The 25,748-nt window shown below is 36.1% G+C and overlaps 1 protein-coding gene across 8 annotated transcripts in view; it reads left to right on the top strand.

Moving 5' to 3' along the window:
- The window catches only part of LOC139958521 (PDF receptor-like), a 97,813-nt gene that overhangs the window by 27,326 nt on the left and 44,739 nt on the right, over positions 1–25,748 (top strand). For 2 of the 8 annotated variants that reach the window (XM_071955633.1, XM_071955630.1), the window contains exon 2: positions 9,792–9,849. The exons of 2 other annotated variants lie outside the window; for them this stretch is intronic. The gene's annotated coding sequence lies outside the window, so the exon portion shown is untranslated. Of the gene's footprint in view, positions 1–5,517; positions 5,624–9,340; positions 9,421–9,525; positions 9,735–9,791; positions 9,850–25,748 lie in introns of those variants that run through there. 4 more of the 8 variants (XM_071955631.1, XM_071955634.1, XM_071955632.1 and 1 more) reach the window with 4 other exon arrangements.

Genomic DNA, 25,748 nt, shown 5'->3' with positions numbered 1-25,748 from the left:
ACTGTGTGACGTCATAATAACGTTCGCACTGTTTCATAGTTCGGGGGAGGGGATGGAGGGAGAGGCGGGGTGGGTGGGGGGGGGGGGTTGAATCATTGTCTTATGTCCTTTCTCTCCACCGGTAAAGCAGGTGATATGTCTTCGTGAAGTGCTGCAGTGTTGTAGCTTCGGGTTATCCAGATTACTTTCGATTCTGTTGTTTCTTTTGTGTCACGTGTTAGATAGTCATATACAGTTAGAGTCTGGGTACAGACACCAAACAACTCGACTGAACCCACTATCATCCCCAGTCCCTCCATACTCCTGTAACCGTATGATCATGACGATGTTACGTCATCTGTTGAATATTCATCAATATGAAAAGAACAGTACAGAACAGAGATTTTAAAGTTCTGGGGAGTGTGAAGATTCGTCGCGGCAAATGAGACCGAGTACTGCAACCATGTTACACGGATAACTGAGTTGCTGCTGAGAAGTATACGGTATCGCTCTTCCCGTCTGTAAATATCCGCGACGGTGGCGAGTGAAATCGTCACAGTGGGAGGGGGGACCACGCAGTGCGTAAGTGTATCCTACATTTCCAGTATGCAATATATAATATGCAGAGGTAAATCAAAGTCGTGATGGTGTCTAGTTCACCTCGCGAATATTCTTTAGTTTCTTTTTACCAGATCCGGGAGTGAAACAAAAATGGGTTGGGGTGTCACCAGAGGGGTGCCGTGGGTACAATCTTCAACTCAGCTGAGATAAATACTAGTTCATAGCAGCATACCTCATATATGAATTTAATAAATAATTCACTGCTAGACTCTTATTTCTGAAAACCTTTTTTTATAGTTGTACATCCATGACTTCCCGCTTCTTTAGTTGAAGTTTAGAAGAAAACGTGTCAATTTAAACTAAAAAAAAAAGTAAGGAAGGAAAACAAAGGCATGTAGAAAGTAAGTGAAAATGTTACCAGGATGCTAAGATTATAATCTGCATTAACATTATACAAATATAAATTTATTTCTGAAATATCATTTTACCACTCCCAAGAAGCTAAAAATAACTTGGAGGACCCCATCCCCCGGTGAGAATCTCCTGGGAAGGTATATACTTTGAATTATATCAATCAAATCAATCAATCAAATTAATTATATCAATTTTTGTTCTTTAATATGGATTCATTAAGAATACGTCCCTAATTAATATTCGTTAGGTAAGACATGTTATAAAGAAAGGACGTTTTATCAAATGAAACGAAGTTATACTTGGTATAGCTTTGATAAAACCGGCGGAAATTGGTTATTATATACCTAGACACCTGCTTGTAAATTGATTGTGACATCTACCATTACAAGGTTAAGAATATTTCACATTTCGTCAAATGAAAATGTTGTACCACTAACTACGTGAAATGTATTTAAAGCTTCCCGTGGCGCAGTATAGGATACAGGCTAGGTTGAATAACCCAACAATAGTCCAATTTGAAACGAAGCTATTTTTTTTTTAAACTATAACTTTGGCTTATGATATTCGTCATAAGTGAGTTTGAAGATTGAAACCATGCGATCTGTCGACATTAATCATGTATGCATAATTTATAAAGAGCGAATGGATTTATCGGAATGGGTCTCTCTTTAAATCCATGAAATTTGTGGTCTGCGTGTCTTTCACAGGTTTAGTGTAGCCTATATATTCAGTGTCGACATTGTATACATAGCGGTGAATTTTCAACGTGCATGGGTGTATGGCGCAATTAACCAGTTACAGCTAATTATCATCCAGAGGACGAAAATGTCACATGATTGTATGTAATATATGGATGTTATAGCCTAATAGTTAATGGTTTGCTCGTTTTGCCAAGGAACCGGTCCCAATTTATTAGGGCTTTAAGAAGATGTTGATATTAAGGGGAATCGATGTAACAAACAAAGTCGTATGGCCAATGCAACTCTGTTAACATCACGCGCAAGTTTACTGGCAGCTACAGGGCTTCCACGTTATTTATTGTGTTATCTGTACACAAAGATTTCCTTCAGTAATTGTTATATATAATCGTAAGTTGACTCATAGTGATGTCATTGTTTTCTCCGCGATGGGCCAAAGGCATGCGCATATAATTTGCCGTCTCGAAAGGGTTTTGATCTGCCGTGTCATTTGTGGATTTTTTAGACACAATTAATTGTTAGGGGGTGGTAAACTTATATAAAACTTGTGTTAAAGGCATTGAAGACTCGCGCACAAAGAAACGTCTGATGCCGGTAATCTGACCTAGTTTCGAATGAGGTGTAACAGAAGTGTTAGACACCACCATCGATCCCAGAAAATACACACACAGCTTGCTACATTCGGTAATTAGACACTAGTGTACAGTCAATACATACAGCTACGGTCAATACCCACAACTCACTGTACAAACAATACAGCGATGGACATCTCAGGTCTAGATAAAAGATAACAAGGTATCACGTTTCATTACTGTCTGCACTTTGTAGCGACAATAAAAAACTTCACTTGCTAGCTACGGAAAGTTAACTTTTTTCAGAGGGCGACACGCGGTTTGGGGCGAGTCTTCAATGCCTTTAAACCCTTGGACTGTAAAAGTACACGTTCAGGCAGCGCATGCGAGAAACATTTTAGTTAGTTTGTATATGTAATACGTGTATATATGGAAACATAAGTTGGATTTTGGAAATGAAAAACATTTTTGACAAACCAACTATTCTATTAGGAGTTAAATTAACAGAAATATTTTTTTCAGTAAAAATGAATATATCATTCTCCACTTCAGCTGGGGGTTTTTTTGTCCTTTTTTTCTCTAACATTACCCAGTCAGAACCCAAAACAATGTGTTTTAAGTTTTATTGGAAATTAACAAATATTCATCAATTACCTCTTAAATTTACTCTCGTCAGGACACTGACCTTCCTGCAAGCATAGAGTTGAATAATTTTTACTCGACACCATCTGTGGCCTACGGTGATATGATAGCAGGTGTTAAATTGTTGTCTGTGAATAAATTGATTTTAAAACAAATAAAAAAGAAGTTCTTAATTAATTAATCTTCTATCGAAAACATGTTGAAATTAGAATTTTAAAATTTCTTACTCCAGCGATTTCTCCAGAGCTACAGTATATATAACATTTCGCTTATAGAGGATTTGTATGTAATATAATTCAAGAGAATGTCTAGAAAATATTATATGCATGACTATATATACCGAATAAAAATTATTTCATTATTCATGTGACCGAATGCACGAGCAATTATTGTTATGCATAAGCATACATAAAACTAGTTAAAGGTAAATGTTTGCACACTGTGTTCGAATATGACACGCTTACTTTTATAGATAAAGACAGGTGGCGAGTCGGAGGTTGCGACCATGCTTAAAGGGAAAGTCACTTTGTGGATGAATCAAATGCCGCGACAAAATCACTATGTGAAGTAATTCACACAATTATCCTCTCATTTTAACTACCGTAAAATTGCTAAAGCGTGCAGAAGACTTTTGCGGTCAAAAACATGATATAAATATATATATATATGTATAATTGAAATTGTAGTAGGTTGGAAAATCCAGAACAGTGATAACATTTCCAGCCTCCACCGGGATGCGAACCCGGGCCTCCCGCTTTATATGCGGACACCCTAATCACTAGGCTATGGACGCTGATTGTATGTCCAGAGGTTCGAAACCGGTAAGGAAGGTCGTAATTCCACTGTAAGCGTTTGTCACCTGTATCGAACAATACTAGTTCTGTTTTTGGTGACATATTTTGCCTTACTCTAGAGATCAAACATGATTCTAACCAACTCGAAATCATTTGTGATTCCTAAAGCTGGATCTCGAAAGAGATACTTTGAACAGATATATATATATATATATATATATATATATATATATATATATATATATATATATATATATACACGCGATGATATAGCCTATATACGTTAACCCCATTTTTATCTGGACTATAACTATTTGTGATATAGGCCTATTCACAGTTGGAGCTACACCAATATGAGGTTCAGGGGTATGTCTGGCCTCATACATACGCTTCTGGTATTCTATTTCCCGCCAATAGCCGGCACACCCGTACTCAAACATAACAGACTATAGTAGTGCTTTGACCTAACTTTTAACTAGGCTAACGAAAATTTCGATCATACTTTGAAGGGATCAAGTTAGAATTCTTAGTGTCACTATCCCAACATTGTAGCAACCTACGAGAAGTGGTCATGTTTCTATTACTTATTTCAATCTTCGAGGTATTCACTTAAAAATATATCTGAATTGTCTCCAACGCTCTTTTAAGATCATTTTTATGCGTGATGACGTCACATTCTTTGTTTCCGACCTGTTACTAATGCTTTTACCTGTTACTTAAAAAATAAATCTTCTTGTTGTTATGGCAACAAGCACTGGCTTATCTTCTCACTTAAAACAGAGCAATCCCTGTTCTTAATGAATTGTACAAAACCAATTGACGACTTGTGTACATTTTGAACATTAAGGAAAACCACAGGACTGTATGATTACGCCGTATCGTTTCACAGTGGATTCAAAAACAAGATTGGTTATTGATTGGTAATATATGCTTCCAACGTCCATAGCCTGTTGCTTCTAAAGAATCTCTAGAACTTGAAGGCTTGTTGTGTGACACATTAATTTTTTGCCTAGAAGTTTCGACTCAATGGCATGTGTGAATGATATAATGACTGGTTCAGATATTTCTAAGTTAATCTTTAAGCTAAAAGTGTTTTTAAAAGTACGTCACCCGCCCTTATATTGGCTGTTTCGAATTGTCTCGGACATTTCACGCCGTATACTTAATTTCTATGTATAATGGTAAAAAATCGTGCTCGAAATGAAGTATGCATAAGCATTCAAAAAGTGCCTTAAATTTTGCCCTTTACTTGAAAAATAAACAAAAATTGGTACTTAAAAAGTGCCTATTTTGTTGAAAACCAAAGAATGGGGTTTGTAAAGTATGGAATATTCACCGGAGCCTCTTTTTTTGTCGGGAAGGTTTGGGGTAACGTTGTGGGTTGGGTGGCTAATCAAAGTCCCATTAAACGCTCTTGAGGACGTCTCTGAACAACATATATTTTTCCGTCCGGTCGCCGTGCGTGGTAGCGATGAAGTGCTTTAAGTATTCATAATTTCTTTGTGGTATTGAGAGTGAAGGAAGAAGTTTATTATCTTGCCATACATCTCTGTCACGTGATTTGCTAGTCTGATCGACTTTGGCGTCATGAAAAGTACAACGTTCTCATCATAGTCATCATCCCCATTTTAGCTTCATGAAATTTAACTTTTTGAACTCATTTTAAGTGTCAAAATCACCATGTTAACCCCAGATTTACGTGCAGATAACTAATAAAGGGCCTGTTAGCAAGTACGTAGACCTCTTAAATACGTTAAGTAGATCAACCGACGAAGAACTAGGCCTCTAATTGCGCGGAAGTAGTTAAAAGCTCATATATAGAAAGAACCGCATTGGTAGAGCGACCAAAGTTAATACTACAATGAATGCTAGATCAAGGGTCTGCTAACTATTGGATTGAATGCTGCAAGTCCAAGTACTGAAGTACATTATATTTTCCTTTGATTGCTGTTGTAAGTTTTTGGTACGGCCATGTAAGATAATTCATTGTCTTCGTTTGGCTATAAAAGATGTAGGTTATGTCATTGTCTTCGTTAGGCTATAGTACATGTAGGCTAAATCATTGTCTTCGTTAAAGCAGCATTTTGCGTCCTTTTCTATGATTTTTCTCAACCTCACTGATTCCACTTTGCCATAACGACATACATAACTAGCTAATCTATTTATATTTTACTTCAAATGGTGGCATAAAAGTCGAAAAATTTGCAACTTTCAACTTTGTTGTTCTCCAAGATATTTTCCGTTGGGAACCCAATAAACCTCGCCCATAATATGAATATTTAAACACTACGAACGTCATTGACAGATACGTAATATAACACCACGCCAGATTTGTGTACAGTCTATATGGCAGTTGTACCAGGGAGTTGCATAACAACTCCCTGGTACAACCAACGCGAAGTCTTGAATCTATTTTTAGCAACGGCTGATAACTAAACCTGCATCTCTGATTGGTTGAATTCAAACTAGTGGGTTTGGCGGAATTGTATGCGATTAATTTTAACTGTGAAATTTGTCGAGGACACTCTTCTCATTTATCGACATAAATCGTTAATTACTCGCTAATTAACGCTCTTGGCAGGGTGAAACTTGGATGGTATCTTAGATTGATGTTTTATGATTGATACATGTAAAAAAATCGATGCACATGTTAAAAAAGTGGAAAAAAGCGACCCAACGCAAAATGCTGCTTTAAGCTATAGTATATGTAGGCTATAATTGTCTTCGTTAGGGCAATAGTACATGTAGCTTAAATCATTGTCTTCATTAAGCAATAGTATAGATGTAGGCTGTGTCAATGTCTTTGTTAGGTTAAAGTGGATGTAGTATATGTCGTTTTCTTCGTTAGGCTGTATTACATGTAGGCTATGTCATTGTCTTCGTTAAGTTATAGTAGGCTATGCAATTGTCTTCGTTAGGCTATAATGCATGTAGCTTAAATCATTGTCTTCATTAAGCTATAGTAGATGTAGACTGTGTCAATGTCTTTGCTAGATTGCAGTGGATGTAGTATATGTCATTGTCTCTCTTAGGCTATAGTAGATATAGGCTATGCCATTGTCTTCGTTAGGCTATAGTATAGGCTATGTAATATAAATCATTGTCTTCATTAAGCTATAGTAGATGTAGGCTGTGTCAATGTCTCTCCTAGGTAACAGTGAATGTAGTCTCTGTCATTGTCTCTCTTAGTCTGTAGTAGACATAGGCTATATGTCATTGTCTTCGTTAGGCTATAGTAGCGTACATAATTATATCTATGCATAAGGAATAAAGATAGGGATGGAAATTAATTTTGATATGTTGTAGAACGTTATTATCCGTTGCTAGCAGTTATGGGTGTATTTCTAGGCATTGTATTGTTTTTATTAAAGAAATGACCCAGATACACATCAATCAAACGGCTGAACAATCGATGTTTTGGCCTATATTAGAGCTATACACAAGTCAATATGAAAACCTAAACACCCATAGAGACTATCATAATAAGGACAACTAGTGTTAGATGTCACTCGTGGTATCCGCACGTCCACCTTAATTCTTTCCAATTTTGTTTTAATTTCAATATTTCATGAATGTTCCTGTTTCCATTTTAAACATCTGTTCAATTACTTTTTGTTTGATTTTTGTGTTATTTCAGTATGCCTCTTTTGGTTCAGCAATTTAAACTAGATATTTCTGGATACTTTTACAAGCTGTTTATAACATTTGCTCTACCTGTAGACGCCATAAACAATTTGATGATGGCGAGTTGGAATGGTGATTCGATTCAAAACAAATTTGACCGGCATAAATACTAATAAGTTTGAAATGATAAAGTAATTACCATATTTATTACTAATATATCACCTGAATCAGCGATAAACGATGACGGCTATTGGTGTTGCATTTCCGGAGACGAGCTGGATATTGAGTCAGGGTTCACCCTGCCCCCCCTCCACAAGAAAAAAAAATAAGAAGAAGGAATTATATTAATAGAAAGGCAATAAAAATGAACAAAATATGACTTTAAAGTTTATTCCTCTTGGATACAAATTTATTTACAGGGTCAAGATGTCGGGTACATTACCCCCCCCCCCCCGCCCGCCCCGATCTACACACATCACACCATAATTGCATTATTCAATTGGATATAGTGATGTCATATATAGTAAACACTGGAAAAGGCAGGCGCCCTCATACTATTAAAGGGCTGTTTCGGTGGCTGAAGTTGATCATATAACACTTTTGATAGATATGTTTTTTATCATATTTAGTTCAACATCCTTATGACATGTTTGATGGCGAAGATAACTTTTGAAATTTGGTGCTTTCTTGTGAATGCATCTGGCAACAGTAGGGTATGTGATGTCACCATGGTAATAGAGACATTTATTTGTTTTTAATTTAAAGTTCTTTAATGCAGGCCCCCAACACCGGGGGATGTGGGGGTGGCAGTGAAAGTTTTAGAGCAATCATTTTCAAACAGGCCTAAATTACGTTCGTACTTAAGTCACGGGTTGGGAACAAATTAAAGTCCTTAATTCCGGCACATGAGTCTAGTGCTCCACCCCTGTCCGCTCTCGTCCCTAATCTCACCCCTGTGGTCAAGGCCCTGAAAATTTCCGGGCATAATTTGAAAGACTACAAACCTTCTGGGAAGCACTAAATTAGAAATCCCTTAGCATATTTAGCAGGGTAAACTTTAGGGCAAACACTAAATAACCAGCGGCCTGTCGGAAGGGCGATGGACGGGCACGGGGAAGCACCCTCGGGGACAATTAGAGGGTACGGGCAGCATAGGATAAAAAATAAGCTATTCTCATTTTCATAATATATTTAAGGAAATGAGAAGACTTCAAACAGGGGTATATCAATAACAACCCCTTATATAAAGATTGCATAATGTGCTCCGTCAAATTCCCATATACGCCGGCATTCACTTTCAGTTAAACAGTGCTGTACCAAGCAAGCAAGCATTTATAGGGAATATCTCGTCCATATTCAAATTCCTCTCTACTTTCATCTAGCAGATAACCCAAACGAAAATATGTTGATCCCAACAATCGGTTCCGAGCACGTGGGCTTTATCCAAACGACTGTAACAGGAAGCTATTGGTATTTTGCCCCCGCCTGTTAAGTACTATATCATATGCAAACAAAGCCCTAGGTATTCCCTTATGTACAATGCACACTACTTTAAGAATTACCTCAGGCTGAAGAGCGAATATAATTCAACTTCGTGTGTTATGTTTTTTTATCCCCTAAAAAGGTCAAGCAACTATAGACGCACATATCTATATATAAATAAATATATATATATATACATATATATATACATATATATATATACATATATATATATATACATATATATATATATACATATATATATATATATATATATACATATATATATATACATATATATATATATATATATATATATATATATATATATATATATATAAACCAACACCATGCTCGCAGTCCTATAACGAATACACCTTTGCCAAGAAAAAGAAAAGAAATTTGTTTTTGTTAGAATAGGTGCACTATCACACTTGAGTGAAAATGTTTCCCCCCTGACCTTCAAACTAGCAAATCAATTTTTTTGGCAAGAGAACCTCTACGATTCTTAGCAGGGATCCCACCTCACCCACTCGCCTGACCCTTTTCTTTCGCATTCCCCGAAGGGTCAGCTCTTAGTTTGTTTTTGTTAGAGAAGAAGTGGAAGAACGTGCCTTCGTAGATGTGATTAAGTATTGTCTACTTGACTTTGAGGTAGGTACGGTAGTTATCGGTTCGCACGGGAAGAAGGAGAAGAGATTGAGGGACAGAGAGAGAGAGAGAGAGATTTTATTCTTATCAGCCAATCGGGTGGTAATTTCAATCCGTTTAAAGTTGCGCGCTGTCTTTCCGATTCCTATAGAAGTCAGTTGGTTGTGATGGGAACATACCGGATGCATGGTTCATGAGCAACCATTGCACAAGATCTGTAAAGCCTACAGTCAGTGGTCTCGTAGTAATATTTACCGGCATGATATGCTGTCATAATAAACTCATAGTATAATAGTCATGGGTGACTGCCATTACAAGTAACTTGAACACAAATTTCGCTCTAGCTGGTTTGTTATTTTTCATTATTCTTTCAGGAGCATTTCTTTGGAATTTGTAAACGTAAACGGTTTGGGTTGTGCTTTGCGCAGTGAGGTAAGTTGATATAAAATATATTTCAAAACATCGTAAATATTTTATTACCAAGGTGTAGTGTAGTAGAGTTGTATAGGCCTATATTCTACAACATGCACAATATATATGAGAAATATTAGTACTAAATATTAAAAATTGTTGTGAGATTCTGTATCTCTTTGTACATGTTATTTAGACTATGTATACACGTTGCTATACCGAGAACTTGCTGCAACATTTAAAACGTGTCCATGTGATTTCCACATACTTTACTGTAAGGATTAATGTTTCTAGTAACATTACATCGAGCAATTCATAACCGATTAACATGAGTTGCCATTACACCGATGTACTAATGTTCCTTGCACATCATATGACGTTAATGTATAGATAAACTCATGAGGAGCCGTTTGTTGTTTCTTCCTTTTAATATTTGTTGTTGTCCTGGATTGAAGTCTCATTCATCACCAGTGACCTTTTGGGGCTTGTTCGAGCGTGTGTTTTTATTTCCTTGCAAGTAATTGGTTCAGGCTCTCTCTAATAGTACCACGTATTTCTGTTTTCTGTATTACGATCCAAAAATGATCGATCTTTCCAGGTAGCCTTAAAACCAAGCATAATCATCCACATTATTTTTGTTTGTATAAACATATTGTTGTTTTTGCCTTTTAATGTATTCTAAATCTTGCAAATGTTAGATAACTGTTCGAAAAAAAACAACGGCAACAATACAAGAAATAACAAAACAATCAGGTGATTGTCATTAGTCGCCTGCTACAGTTTCTGATAAATTCAACAAATTCTTCGATGATGTTTGAAATAGTCGAATAACAATGTAATTAATTGGCTTATTTAAGTATAATCAAGTTTAATTTCAAAATAGTGTATATTGAGGTAGAAGCCGCAAGTTTTGAAGTTTTGAAATTTTCCATTTCCATTTGATTTTATACTAATTTTAAAAAGTCTCTAGACGACAAAAGTGTTGAGATTTGAAACAAATTAAACAACATATCATGCTCTTGGTGAAAAATCTCGAAAAATGTCTTAATAAGATCACTTACTATGTTATTTGAGTATAGTACTCGCGGTGAACTTGGTAAAGTTGTCAATCAAACGCAAAAACACCATATGTATATGTAATTCGATATAGGCATGTAACACGTTATGAACATACATGTAGCCAAACAAAAGGTGATTTCCTAAGGTTTCGAGTACATTGTACTCACATTCGTTACGACAATGTACTTGCACGGTTTTGTTATCTTCGAGGCTCAACCATGTCAATTATGTTGAGATGTGTAGGAAAGATCTGCAAAGGTTTTTTTTTTAGACTATCAAAGAGCACTTAAGATCAACGGTCTTTTTCAAAGCACAACAAAGTAATCAAATTGTATACAATGGCAGGTACATTGTAGGTATCATGGTATTTTGTTTCTTGTCAGCATGATGGAGGCTAAATTTGTATCATTATGTCTCAAATTTCTTAAATTTGTATAGCATATTTGATAATTCAAGTTATTCGGTGATGAAGACTTAATGGCAAGTAAAATCGCGACTTGTGTTGTTTGCACAACTCTTTTAACCATAAACACACACAAGCTGTACTATTAGTTTGCTGAATTATATATAGATATATGTATAGTGTCACCATGGATGCTTAAAACGTCAAAAGAAAAAGAGGGGTGGGGGGGGCGGGAGAAAAAAAAATAAACAGAGCATTCCACCTGTACTTTGAATGAAAGATATAACTTTTAAAATAAATAAAGTGCTATATACTGTTTAGCCTATCAAACTACTGTACATATGACATATACATTGTGCTGTAAATATAGGTCTATACTTATTTGCATATACGATACTAGGCGAACCGTACTTTGGTTATCAAGTGAAAAGGGCTGTTTCCAGCTGATTTAGTCGCCATTTGGACTAGACGAATGACGTCATAGAGAGTATAGTGAAGAGTGAACTATACCTACCTTTGTACAATCCGCCGCCGCGTTATGTTAATTGGACAGAGTATAACTATAAGAGAGTATCCAGGGATCTAATAGTGAAACATACAATTTAATTCTCAGTTTTGTCGTTCATCTTGGTAAATTTTCACGACGGTACATAAAAACTCTCTTCACACACGTTTCACTTCAAATGAGGGAAGTATGGGAACTTTTGAACATTTCATATATATATTTCATATGCTTAATATATATCATAGTGTCTGGGCGACGAAACTGGAAGCAGATATTAACATATGCGTATGAAAGTTCATTTGAATGATCCAACAAAGCGGTTTAACGAAGGCGGGGGGGGGGGTGGGGATTGGAGGTGAGGGGAATGTTCAGTGGTGTTGAATTTGCTGCCTGTGACGGCGCCACGTGAAACCCTTCTCCGGTGCCACAGACCCTGTATACGTAACATAAACCAGAAAGTTGGTTTACAGTGTCTTTGAAACTCCTCAACTCTAAGTTAATATGCGCGCATTGTGGATCGCTTTTTTTGGTCTTGGTCTGAGATCATGTGTGGTATCTATACGCAATTGATACGTCACTTGGCATAACACCGTCCTGATCACATAGTTACAGCCGCAATGTTATATCAGTGGGGTTAAAAAATGGATCGACATGTTTTTCCGCCATAGAGTGTTATTAAAGCAGATAGGATTAAATAAATTAATAAATTATAATAATAGCAAGTTTGCGTTCTATTGATCGTTTGTGTGCATTCGCACAAGTATTCTGATTTAATCAGACACAAACCTTTATTCTCATCGAAGCAATTAAGTTGAAAGACTTCACTAAAACAAATACATTACAGTCGAAAAATGTCGCTATGGAGCGGAGGGTTGGGGGGAAGAAAAAATGTCCTCCTTTTGGAGACATCTTTTTCCAATTCCAGTCGCTAATGAATTAAATTTGAAGAGAGTTTCCCTTGGCAGATATTATGACACTTACAGGTTAAAAGCTACACTGACAGGCAAATTAATTATTCCACCCGCCGGTTGTTTCAAATTCCGATCAAAGTGCCATGTCCGAAAGGCTTGATAGAATGGACGTCAAGGCTTTATCTGGGATAGGCCTATAATTATGACCCACGTGTATCAAAATTATTTTAAATCCTGTCATAATTTATCATTTTCTTGATGTTTTCAATATTTTCCGCTCTATTGGTTTGACCTTGCAATGGTTATTGTTCCTATAGGTTCCATACGTTATCCAAAGTGGTAGTAAAATTAAAACAATCTATATAAATATATATTCCCCCACCCCCCCCAAAAAAAGTCTTCTGATACATCAAAATTTAAAGGATACGTTTGGATGCAACGGTTATTAAAATGAAAAGCAAATGTAAAATATCTAGTTTGTCAATGCACAACATCACACCTGTTTGCTTCAAGTTCACTTGAAGCAGGAATTTCAAATACGGTTATCTCGAGAACCATATAATGTTATTGAAATGCCAAATTTTACTGGGATGTTTAGAAATCTGTTCCTCTTTTAACAAGTCCAAAACCAAATGTACCTCTGATCTTTCCATTTATTTAATTTCTTTTCTCTGGATAAAACTCTCTTTAAAGTAAACGATGTGTTCCTTCTTCTCGGTTATAAAACAACAACAACAAAATCAATATGTTTAGTCTTTCCTCTGTTGCATCAAGTGTTTTCGAATTTTCACAGGAGTAATGGATATATTACTCACAATTGCCGTCAGGTGAGACTGATGATTAATTGGAAGGGGGGCAATATGGGATCATTTTTGTTTAAAGCTTTGTCGAAATAACACTTCGTAAAAAAGACTTTATTTACATAGAACAAGCATGCAGTTTACCTCAGAAAAAACAAACATTTATTGTGTTCGTGTGCTAAGTTACTTTTACTGTAGTTATCAGTACCAGCCCATGTACAGACAACATTACAAACTACATAATAGGTGCATTTTGTCAATATCCGGCGGTATATATAGGCTAAAAAGAACTACGTGAAAAACACACATAGTTTTGGACTTCATAGTCCATCAAGATCGCCCAAATGAATTAGGAAATTGTTCATATATGTCGTAAATAAACGAAATTATAAAATATTCTTTGCAATACATTTTTGGAGCCTGACAGAAAGCCTTTTTGTACTGTATGGAAAAAATGATCAACTGAACTTAATTAAGCTCTCGATCAGCCAATCATAACCCCAGATACACCTTTAAGTTTAAGAGTTGTCCAAAATTTTAAAAAAACTATTGAAAAGACAGCGCAGAAGGTATCATTCTTCGCGGGAAATATTGTCATACTGTTCCTTGTAACTATTATTTTAACTATACTGAAGAAGACAATATATTTTTATCTGTTGCGAGTGCTTTGCCAATAAAAGTAGTCTCATAATTTATGTTTCATTTATGGTATTAAGCCAATGCTTGTCCCCTGAAGACATCACCGGTTAGCTTTACCCTTCACGACAAGACAGCTATAATACGATAATCGGGAAAACCGTTAAAAGAAATTGCTAAATAAAATGTCCAGAGAACCGCGATTATTACATTTATTTTACCTTAGGGCATGACAGCGTATACTGACACGGATGTCACCTGATGCATGCAGTGGTGCTGTCAATATTTGGGTACAATATTATGATGGACTGACAATATGTTAAATTTAAACTTTTGCGTAATATATATATATATATATATATATATATATATATATATATATATATACATATATATATATATATATATGTCGCACTTTTGTTTTACATTTTGTTGCACTCATCAGAAAATCGGTCAATTAAAACTTTTTTATTTCTTATAATCTTATAAAAGGTATGCAGAATGACGATTCGCTTCACTGTCACAGAACTTGTTATTCACATAAATTATATGTAATGGTGCATGTTCAAATATGAATACATGTATAGTTAAATAACATGGTATAAGTATTTTTATGTTAATTTTTACCAAGGCCCTTGTGCTGACCTACAAACATTAATCTCGAACTGGTTTCTTGCCTACTGCAAACTATTATCTGCTCGACTCTAAAATGTTTTAAAATACTCTACAGGTATATACACAGATTGTGTGTTTACTAATAAAAGAACCCGTCGCACTTTGCCTATATAATAACATCCTGGGGTAACCACTTTATTAGAAAGACATTTTACATCTTTGATTATTTTGACATAGCACAAAATTGCTCTCTATATACGCGTGGGTAAGAATATAATTTCCATTGACTGTGGTAGAGATACTCGTTATACCGCTTATATACCTCGGATAAAACCCATACAAATGAACATTGCTTCATTAGAAAGGATGCGATTTTCCCCTGAAGCGGACACTATGTAAATAGGATGGAATGTTTGTAATCAAATTGTGTGAAATGTATTGCTTCTAGGCTTGCTAAACGACAGGGATTTCCGTGAAATTGTTTTCAACTACCACTTTTTCTACTCCCTTCTTTCACAAGTGTATATAGCTTGTGGACGGGAATAAATGATCCGAGTTTAGTCGTGTGTGTAATATTAATTTGACTAACCTTTCCAAACCCACCAAAGGTAAAATGGCAGATTTTTGTCTCGCGTATGTAAATTGCACGTGTAGGGTTATGTGGTACTTAGGTCGTCGAATACACACAGTGAATTTTATCGACAGGATGAATTTTCATTTCAATGAAAAGGTGGCAACTTACATTTCCTCAGCCTTTAACGAAGAGCAAACCACATTCACTTAATTAAGTAATAAAACGTTAGTATTACTAGTGCACATGTGCAGAATGTGATCATATAGGTGAGAACTGCTCCAGGGGCCTAACGAATTACACGGTTGCACTGAATTACGTCTGATCTTATTATGAAGAGTGAGAGAAAGAGAGGCAGAGGGAGAAGGAGAGGTGGAGGGAGAGGCAGAGGGGTGGTTCCTTGTGCCATTGGCGAATCACCATATGGCAAGTCGAAGTAATGTCGAAGTTTTATGTACTAAATGTAATACATAGAACATCTGATTGTGTTTGTGAGTCTTCCAGTATAGCCATCCGGCAGATGTATAACACTAGTATAGTACGCGTCAGTATAAGAGTAACATTACTTCATGTGGTATCCGAGTACAAGTCTCTTAGCATAAGTCATTCATATTGCAAGTAACATCGTCTTATGAAGGTATTTTTGATTTATTTCTTATTTTATTTTATTAATTTATTTATTTCCCATAGCAGTATTTCTCATTTGAAAAATGCTAGTAATTAAACTTCACACTTTTGGACAGATCTACCGACAGGAATTTCCGAGAACGAAAACACATGATATGACCTTGAAGAACCGTCAGGCCAATATGTGACGTCATTGTATGGCGTGTTGGGCATGATGTTGTGGGAATAAGTTTGTTATTATAGGCAGACGTATATTGGTTAAAATAATAATAAACATATGACAGGTACATTGTCTTTCCTTTAACCTATATATGGGTATACGGTACCAACAGATTAAGGGCCTATATATATATAGATATGTATATAGATATAGATATGTATATATATATATATATATATATACACATATATTTATATAATATATATATATATATATATTATATATATATATATATATATATATATACATACATATATTGCAACCTTTAGTTCATAAACCATATTTTAGACGGCGGAGTTTTGAAGGGGAAGTCCTAACGTCATCTGCTGTCATACCATATGTCTAAAGTTTCGTAGTACCTTAAAGAAGCCAATCAATTTTTTTGAAATGATTTTTTTTTTCTTTATTTGACATGTCTATAAATTGAGCTGTTGTGATTTCATGCTAGCTTTACGCGTCAATCTTGTAAAAAATTGAGATTCGCTTGAAAGAGCTTTATGGCTTTCTTCTTCATTTGTGAGTTCATTCCTGCCCTTGAGCTGTAAATGTACTCCTCTTCGCTGGTGTTACTAAACAAAATCACTTAAAGGGACACAGTGGCGACATTTTGAAGTCATTACCAATGTTAAGTCTTGCCAGTTGCCACTTTAAAAGTATGGATGTACCAACTGAAGAACAGCTGTCACCAAAATATATAGAGACTTTGATAAAATGTAGTACAAATGTTTTCAAATGACATTATTATAAGGAGCATGTTTTTTAGTTTCAAATACAAAGGAGAATTAGAACTGCATTTGCCTACAAAATAAGCAGTATGGTAGTGCGCGTGAAGTGCTTGCAGTATTAGGAAGAATTAACTTTTCGGTTGCTCATTGTGTTAGTTTTTGGGCGGACAACACCGGGGAGTTTAGTCATGTAGGTACCTACAAAATGAGGGCGCTTGTGAACGCCGTGACAGGCTCAGTATAAGTTGCCTACGTAGCTAGCCTCTAAAACTGCAAATGTACAAAGTCTTTATGAAATTTTTGTAAGTTTCAAAGTCCGGTCATGTCGGTATCGTTCTCTTGGCAAGCACTGTCAATATTGTACGGCGCACGCGCACGACAATAATTATGTTGGTATATACGGCATTCATTGACTATCGTATGGATGGAATGGCAAGTATATATATACGTGTTCAGTTTCTGCCCCTGGACTACGAATGTGTAATCTACTGCTGTCACCAACCCTTATCAATTAATAGGACGAATTGGCGATCGCTTCCAATGATAACAGTTCAATACTGGAACTCACGGGATAGCTGTGGATGTAAGAAAATATTGATCACCAAAATACTTTGTAAAATAATGGGCAAACAAGTTTCACATTTGTTTTCAGTTTAAATCTCACCACATATCCGTACATTGACTAGTAGGCGTGTCCATTTGTACCAGTGAGGCATTATTCATATCCTTCCGTATAGTATGTTGCCAATTCCATTCACTTTAAAGGCGGACATTGTTTGGTTAAAACAAGTTTTTTCTACGTGTTATATACGTGTCGTCGCGCAGGACACTATAGCATAACTTCCATGGTTGGATTTTGTTTAATAGTTAAACTCTCACTTTGATAAAACATTTTGCTGAGCCGTACATTGGCAAGTTCCTTGACGTTCTGTAATCGGCCTTCAGAAATTAAGGGTTGGGTTGGGAGAGGGGGGGTGGGGGAAGGTAAATCCCCTTTACCAACTACTTGTACACCCTGGTTTCCGTCATGTTCAACGTGATTCAGTGAACCGTATCATGACCTGATCCCATGCCATACCCTCTCGCCTCTCCCACTACCCCACAGTACCCCATTTCCCGTTTGTTGCAGTCAAAACAACCTCCAGATTGCAATAGACACGAATCTATGCATTTTGCTCGACTCTACAGGATTCTGGTTGCGGTACCTATGTTTCCTCAAAAACAATAGAGAATATTATCTTCAACATGTCATCTTTAGTTTAAGTCAGTCGGGGAGAAACAAACCGTAATAAATTCCACGACGTGGCCTAGTCTCTCGTATTCCGTCAATCATAAAACTGCGTTATTTAACAATCTGTGTTCTATCTTCGTTTAATCATGGGAGATATGTGATTTTAGATGGCATGCATCTCCCTGGTATTATCATGGCGAGTTATTGTCAATACATATATGTTCTCATTATCATCCCAGCCTGCAGCCTGCCGCATTATGGACTTTTAGCCGATATGATATTCTCATTACTCTGATCTTCTTCTTGGAATTCGAGATGGCATCTTATATAATTACATTATTCTATGTTGCTGTGCAACCTCCCGCCAGGGGCGTAGAGAGCGGGGGCGTAAGAAAAGCGGGCGTCTTTGTGAAAGTAGCAAGGTGTGGTATACTTGAGAGCTGATTGTTTAAAAATACGACGGTGGTTTGCGGGGCCTTGTACAACTTGGGAGGTGCAATTGGATGGTGCGGGGGTAGAGGAGTAAGGGGGGGGGGCGGTTGGAAGGGGTGATTCGAAAACATGCATTCATTTAAGATATAGTCTGAGAGGGTCGGTCTTATTAATTATGCACAGTTGATTGTTTTATCATCCATCAGTCCCCTCCCTGAACAGTAGAGCAAACATTTACCATATATGTGTCTATTCTTTCGTAAAAAACACCACCAAATTAAACTTATCACACCATAGCGAACCACCACGAAGAGCCATCATGTTTTCGTTATCTTTGATAGCAGTTTCAGCCATGCAAACTGTCCGTTTGTGTGTGTATAAACCATACATGGAGATCATATACATTACCATACTTCTGACTGGTACGGCCTTTATGGAGTCGAGACCTCCAGTGTACATGATAACAAGACAAAAATCAGTTTGAACGTATTTGGCTTTGATCGTAACAAAGTTCCTACAATACATATACGTGAATAACTAGTACAATAACAATGGAATATAGATCAAAGACAAAGAATTACTAATCTTGCCTTCAAGGTATAGGTCACAGACCCTTGCCCTCAATATAGTGTCGGAATTGGAACCTCCCTAATCCAATCCGACGCCGGAACATTCCAAAAATACTTTCGGCCTATGCAATGGAATGATCAGTGTTCTATTTTAGTTTCACCTGCTCGTTCACAGTAACTATAGCTTTCAAGTTAAAGAACCTTTGAAAACTTCCAATTTGCTTGATTATGTTCGTATCCGTGTGGTTAAGACTGACACGGGATATATATATATATATATATATATATATATATATATATATGCTATAATATTTATGAGGTCAACTTGCTGCTTTAGTATTCATGACGTCATTAATGTCAATTAAGTGTAAACCAACATTACTTGTGAAGTGTAATATATTTACACTGCGGGTGTATAGTATTCAAGGTTTGGTTAGGCCCTGTATATACTTCTTTTGCAGTTTGACTGAGGGGCCCAAAAAGAGTAACGTCGTCCTCGTGTTCGCAAACATCAAGGATCGTTTACTCAAACGTAAGTGTCACTGGGACTCCGATCGGAGTCTCAGTGACACTCAATTAAAGGAGTCAGCTGAGTGACTATATCTGAGTGACTATATGGAGTACCGTTAGACGTATTCTAAGTAATATGTCATGTTCGTCACAATTTTGCTTGTCAATGTATGAAAAGTGATATTTCATCAGTTGTTTTGTATATATATATATATATATATATATATATATATATATATATATATATATATATGTCATATAACACATGTTATGAATTAATGCATACAGCCTATAGGTGATATTCGTGTATTCGTGTTGTTAATTTAGCCCCTTTTGCCAGCATGTCATTGCTCACTCAACTACCTGTATCCCGAATGACATTTGTAATGAAGCCACTTTGTGAGTTTCTTCACCAAACTGTCAATAATTCTAACAATCCTTGCGATCTAGTATTACACAACACGATAAGATCTCAACTGACCAAAGTAATACACAAGACCTGATTTCAGTCCTTTCTATAGGCATTTCGTAGCCCGTATATAATGTCTGCATATAGTAGTGTTAATCAAAAGTAGATAACAACACTGTTTTTTCCCCTTCTTCTTCAATATTTTCGGCTTTTCCTCCCTCTTGTTCTAACCTTGGCTATAGCCACGCCAATGAGCTGCATTATTTTGGCATTATTGTGTAAAGAATATAAAAAATGAATGCCCAAAACAAGACGATTTAACATGAAATGATTTGAGATTAAGTCACAATCGCAAAGCCTCCTGCATGCGTGCGGTCTATATTATCGCACGTTTTTACATACATTAACTTTTTCTAACATTTTAACTTTTTGACATGATGGATTTGGTTATAATACGAGGATTTGATGCAAGTCCCCTCCGACTTCAACCCCCCCCCCCCCACCCTCCACAATCAAAGTACTAACGTAAACGAAATATGACTGCTGTCGTTAATTTCAAAGTCTATTAAATATACAGAATCGGCTTACTGCAGTAATATGACAATTTTTTTTCTTTTTGGCTTAAAGCTATTTTTACTTCAAGGCTATTTCGCTAGGTGTCATTGCGAACACTAAATCTCAACTCCTGGGACAAACATATAAAGGTTAAAACTCGCGTCGTAACAGTTCATTGGCTGTTGGTTTGAAAACACATAAAATAAAAACAAAAGCCAATGTAGTGTCATTGATTTGTATCTGAGGGCCTTGACTTTTCAGATCTAACTTAAGTGTTATAGAATTTCTAGAAATGAAACTCATCTAGACTAAATTCTATAGATTTACGGGGGCGGGGGTGGTGGGTGGGAGAAGGGGTAGCGGGAGAATGCTACATTCTGTTTAGGTGGGCTTGAAGACGTTTGGGTTGGGCGAAATGAATGGGATTTGGGACTTAGCAAGTTCTTAGCAGAGTAGTCCGATACAGAAAATCTTAATAAATCAATCAGTATGAAACTTGTAAGCAAGATTTTTGTCCCCTTAGTGGGTGATGATTTGTTAGCCTACAATGTAACAACACAGAGTTTTTTCAGTACAGGTGCCAATAACAGTTGATAAAATCAATTAACTTCGCTGTTGCCAGATGGCAAATGCATTCATAAACTAAAAAATATGTCTCGCCAATCACTTGTTAGAAGTGTGTGATTTAAGCCTTATTAAGCTTCAAAGACATTTTCAGTAATTTTGTTAAGCAAGTTTACTTTATCCTCCACAATTTTCGTTTACTCTTAGAAATAGTTCAAGTGATATTCAATTTGATTGGAAAATTTGTCATTAGTATACCTTCCACCGATATGCTCATGAAACTTTCATTAGAATAACACAATTCAAGGTAGATAATATATAGAATATTAAATCTAATTAATAAGTGCCCAATACTCACTACAATACACGAAAGTTGAGAGATATTTGAAAAATTCATCTCCATGCATATCATAATCTCTTTTCGAAAATGCATAATTTGAGTTCAATCTATTCATCTTCTCAAAGAATCCATAATTTTGTGTTTACATTTTGAATAAACTAAGGAGGTATATATAAGCCTATCTGTGGTTTACATGTCATATTTTATTAAAAAGAAACATGATTTTACAATAGGCCTATATGATAACATGGCCTTTAAGTTTGTATATATACAGATATATCACGCATATGACTCATGTTAATGTTCAACCATGTATTAACAAGATTTGAGCCTACAGTAATAGGCTAATTTCTTTTCTCAAGTTTCTCAATTTCGACTCACCGCATTGTTTTTGTTAAATTCATCACCAGACGGGAAAATTTCAAATCTTTACCCAAACACCAAATCTTTATTCATTAAATCTGGATTTATGCCAAAAGACAAGGATAACATTCATGTTTTTGTAATTGATTTCCACCCTTCATCCTTCCCATATATGACGTCAGATTTTTCATATTTCGCTACCTGATGCTTGGCAAGACAGGAATGTATATATATGTATATATATATATATATATATATACATTCTGTTTTTGTGTACGAGAAAAAAAGTTTGCAGGTTCACTTAATGTAGTTTAGTTGATTGCAACCAGCTGTTGAAACAAACAGCTGTTTAAGTTTAGTATCATAGGTACATTAAATGGTCTATGCTCCAGTCATTCCCCCCCCCCCCCTCCTCATATTGTTCAACATAATGCTACAGTAATGTTTTTGTGAAATTTTGTGAAACTTTTTAAGATTATACAGGGCCGTCCTCTTCACATGCGAAAGTCAGCTTTTCATAATGTTGTGCTTGGGGTATATGGACACGGCTAGGGGTGGCGGGGAAGGGGAGGAATGGGCAAGCATTTATAATGATAATGTTAGTTTTTAGGGTACGTCTGTTGGTTTTTCTTGGCCATTGGCTGTGAATATTCGTTCTCGTTCACGAAATGTTTTGCGACTCGGCATGCCGGAGAAATCTACAGAGCACGATAGGGTTATTGGTATATAATCGATCATTCTTGTAACGAGTCGTGAATCGAGTTACATAACTTTAAAAGGGAAGTATCCTGAATCAGTCGACTCGATATTAATATTAAGTTCCGTAACTCCTTACAACTCAACATACAAAGTCGCCGCGTCTGCCGGCCAAGTATTTCTTCACACGGTTTCTTTGCGTGTATGAGAATAAAACCTAAAAGATGATAAGTTGTCTCGCTGTCACGTGTCGTTCAAGTTCATTAGCAACTTATACATACACAGCCGGTTACACACAAAAGGTGTTAACTTCGTCATAATCTTCAAGGACAAATTGAATATGTTTGATTTTGACGTGAATCAGGTAATATACCTATAGGCGTATCATCTTGCTTATTTAATACTCCAATGAGATGTTACATAGACGGGATAAGTAGTAATATCTGTCTTGCTAAGAGGAGTTGCTGACGTCATTGGCTTCAAATCATATAAAAAAGCCTTTCTATCGACAGACATATTCTTAGTAAACATGTCTGTACATCACTGAGCATGCATGGTATAAGATATAATGTCTTTATTAAACTATGTATATGTTTATATGGTCTTAATTATCCTGACAGGTTTATTCATTTACAGGAATATCTAAGAACATAATTGCTTGAGTGGTGTCGTTGTGGAGAGAACTTGCTCAAAATGTTGTAAAAGTATAACAAATAAGTTAGATTGGACTATAGTTGTACACCAACAACACTATATATGCATATAATCTTGTTGTGAATATGCTTCGGTGATATTGGGAGTCACTTTTTAGTGTGTGGGGTTTTGTTTGGAGTTTTCTTAGGTGGTGTTCGTGTTGTGTTGTGGTTGTGTAAGGTTGTGGTGGATTGTGTTGGGTTGTGTTGTGGTTGTGTTGTGGTTGTGTTGGGTTGTGTTGTGGTTGTGTTGGGTTGTGTCGGGTTGTGTTGTAGTTGTGTTGTGGTTGGGCTAGTGTTGTATTGGTGAAGTGTTTGAGTTGTGTTCTGGTTCACTTGGGGATGTGTTCGGGTTGTCTAGCCGTTTCGTTTCGTTTCGGTTGATAAAGCTTTGAAACTTAAACCTAGTTTCATTCGGAGACTTTCAATGTCAACGTATAAGAACTAGATGAGCTATCCATGTTATATAGAAACTCTTTGAACAGTTTTGAAAAATATGAAACAATGCTTGGCAAACATTAGTGGAGAATACTAATAATTTGGGACGACATAAGATCTAAGACCATGTTCAAGTGTTCGTCTGTTTAATTAAACGAGTGCGCGAAATTGTCTCGGGTAAATAATTACTAATCAATATTTTAACTTTGAAAATTATGGCGCTTCCATTTTCCTGCCCTCCCTCCCTCCCTTTTTTCCCCCCTGCCTCAAAATTACGTCGCTTATTTTTTTGCACCCAACTCTCGCTATAATTTCCGATGTAAACCCCAAAGGCTGAACCATTCTAATTTATTAAATTTCAAGTTAGTAGCATTTTAAATAATGACACAAACTAGTCACAACATCGCAGCTAGTATTATAATTATTTAGTATCACTCGCGGCCAGTGTAACATGTAACATGTTCAATTAATACTCAGCAGCGAGTAAATATGTGGAAATTCATACCACAGCAAACAACCACATTGCCTCGAGGACTGCGGATGCCTAGATTGGAGTTGTTATCAAAGCTGTTTAATGATTTCAATAAAATATTCATACCAAAGATTAAAATATTTTATTCATGAAAGTTAACCACGAAATAAGCAATGTCATAGTGTTGTATCGATTACTTACATATAGTGTTTAAGGTTATAGAAAGAAGATTTATTAAAAGGATGACATAACGACATGTTTGCAACAACAACAAAAAGTGTTTACAACACAACAGTCATGAATAAGGAAGATTCCGAGTTAGATTAGTAAAACAAAACCACTTGTCTTGATAAAGAGGGTAGTGGAGGGGTGGTAGATGGGTGGTGGAGGTGGCAGTGGAGTAGGAGAGAGGGAATGTGGGGGGTCAAGATGACCATATGAATGTCACATACCACGATACCATGTTAATTGGAGGGGTGGGGGGGGGTTCACGGCAAAAAGATGATAAAAGTTTAAGAAACACTTTTCCCTTGACCTTATAGTCAAAACTATATTTATGTTTTTGTGCATGACAGGACAAGTTTCAATTTCTAAGTCCTTCTGGATGTGTTTGACCTTAACCAATATAAAATATTCATACGACCACCCAGGATAACGGGTATGGTATCCTAATACCATTATTTTTTGTTTACGTCCTATGGGTTGTTTTGTTTATTACTCTCAAGTGTATTCATTTAAGTCACTTTACCATTTACTTAACCATACTGTTTGCATAAGTAGTCAATAATGGCTACACCGACTTTTCATATGTAACCATACCGTTTGCATAATTAGTCGATAATGACTACACATCATTTCATTGTGTAACCATACCATTTGCATAATTAGTCAATAATGACTACACATCATTTCATTGTGTAACCATAACGTTTGCATAATTAGTCGATAATGACTACACAGCCTTTCATTGTGTAACCATACCGTTTGCATAATTAGTCAATAATGACTACACATCATTTCATTGTGTAACCATAACGTTTGCATAATTAGTCGATAATGACTACACATCATTTCATTGTGTAACCATACCATTTGCATAATTAGTCAATAATGACTACACATCATTTCATTGTGTAACCATAACGTTTGCATAATTAGTCGATAATGACTACACAGCCTTTCATTATGTAACCATACCATTTGCATAATTAGTCAATAATGACTACACATCATTTCATTGTGTAACCATAACGTTTGCATAATTAGTCGATAATGACTACACAGCCTTTCATTGTGTAACCATACCGTTTGCATAATTAGTCAATAATGACTACACATCATTTCATTGTGTAACCATAACGTTTGCATAATTAGTCGATAATGACTACACATCATTCCATTGTGTAACCATACCGCTTGCATAATTAGTCAATGATGACTACACATCATTTCATTGTGTAACCATAACGTTTGCATAATTAGTCGATAATGACTACACAGCCTTTCATTGTGTAACCATACCATTTGCATAATTAGTCAATAATGACTACACAGCCTTTCATTGTGTAACCATACCA

Source organism: Apostichopus japonicus, chromosome 18, assembly GCF_037975245.1.
Source record: "Apostichopus japonicus isolate 1M-3 chromosome 18, ASM3797524v1, whole genome shotgun sequence".
NCBI lineage: Eukaryota > Metazoa > Echinodermata > Holothuroidea > Aspidochirotida > Stichopodidae > Apostichopus > Apostichopus japonicus.
Note: the sequence above shows the minus strand (reverse complement) of the source record. Positions and strands in the feature narration are given on the sequence as shown.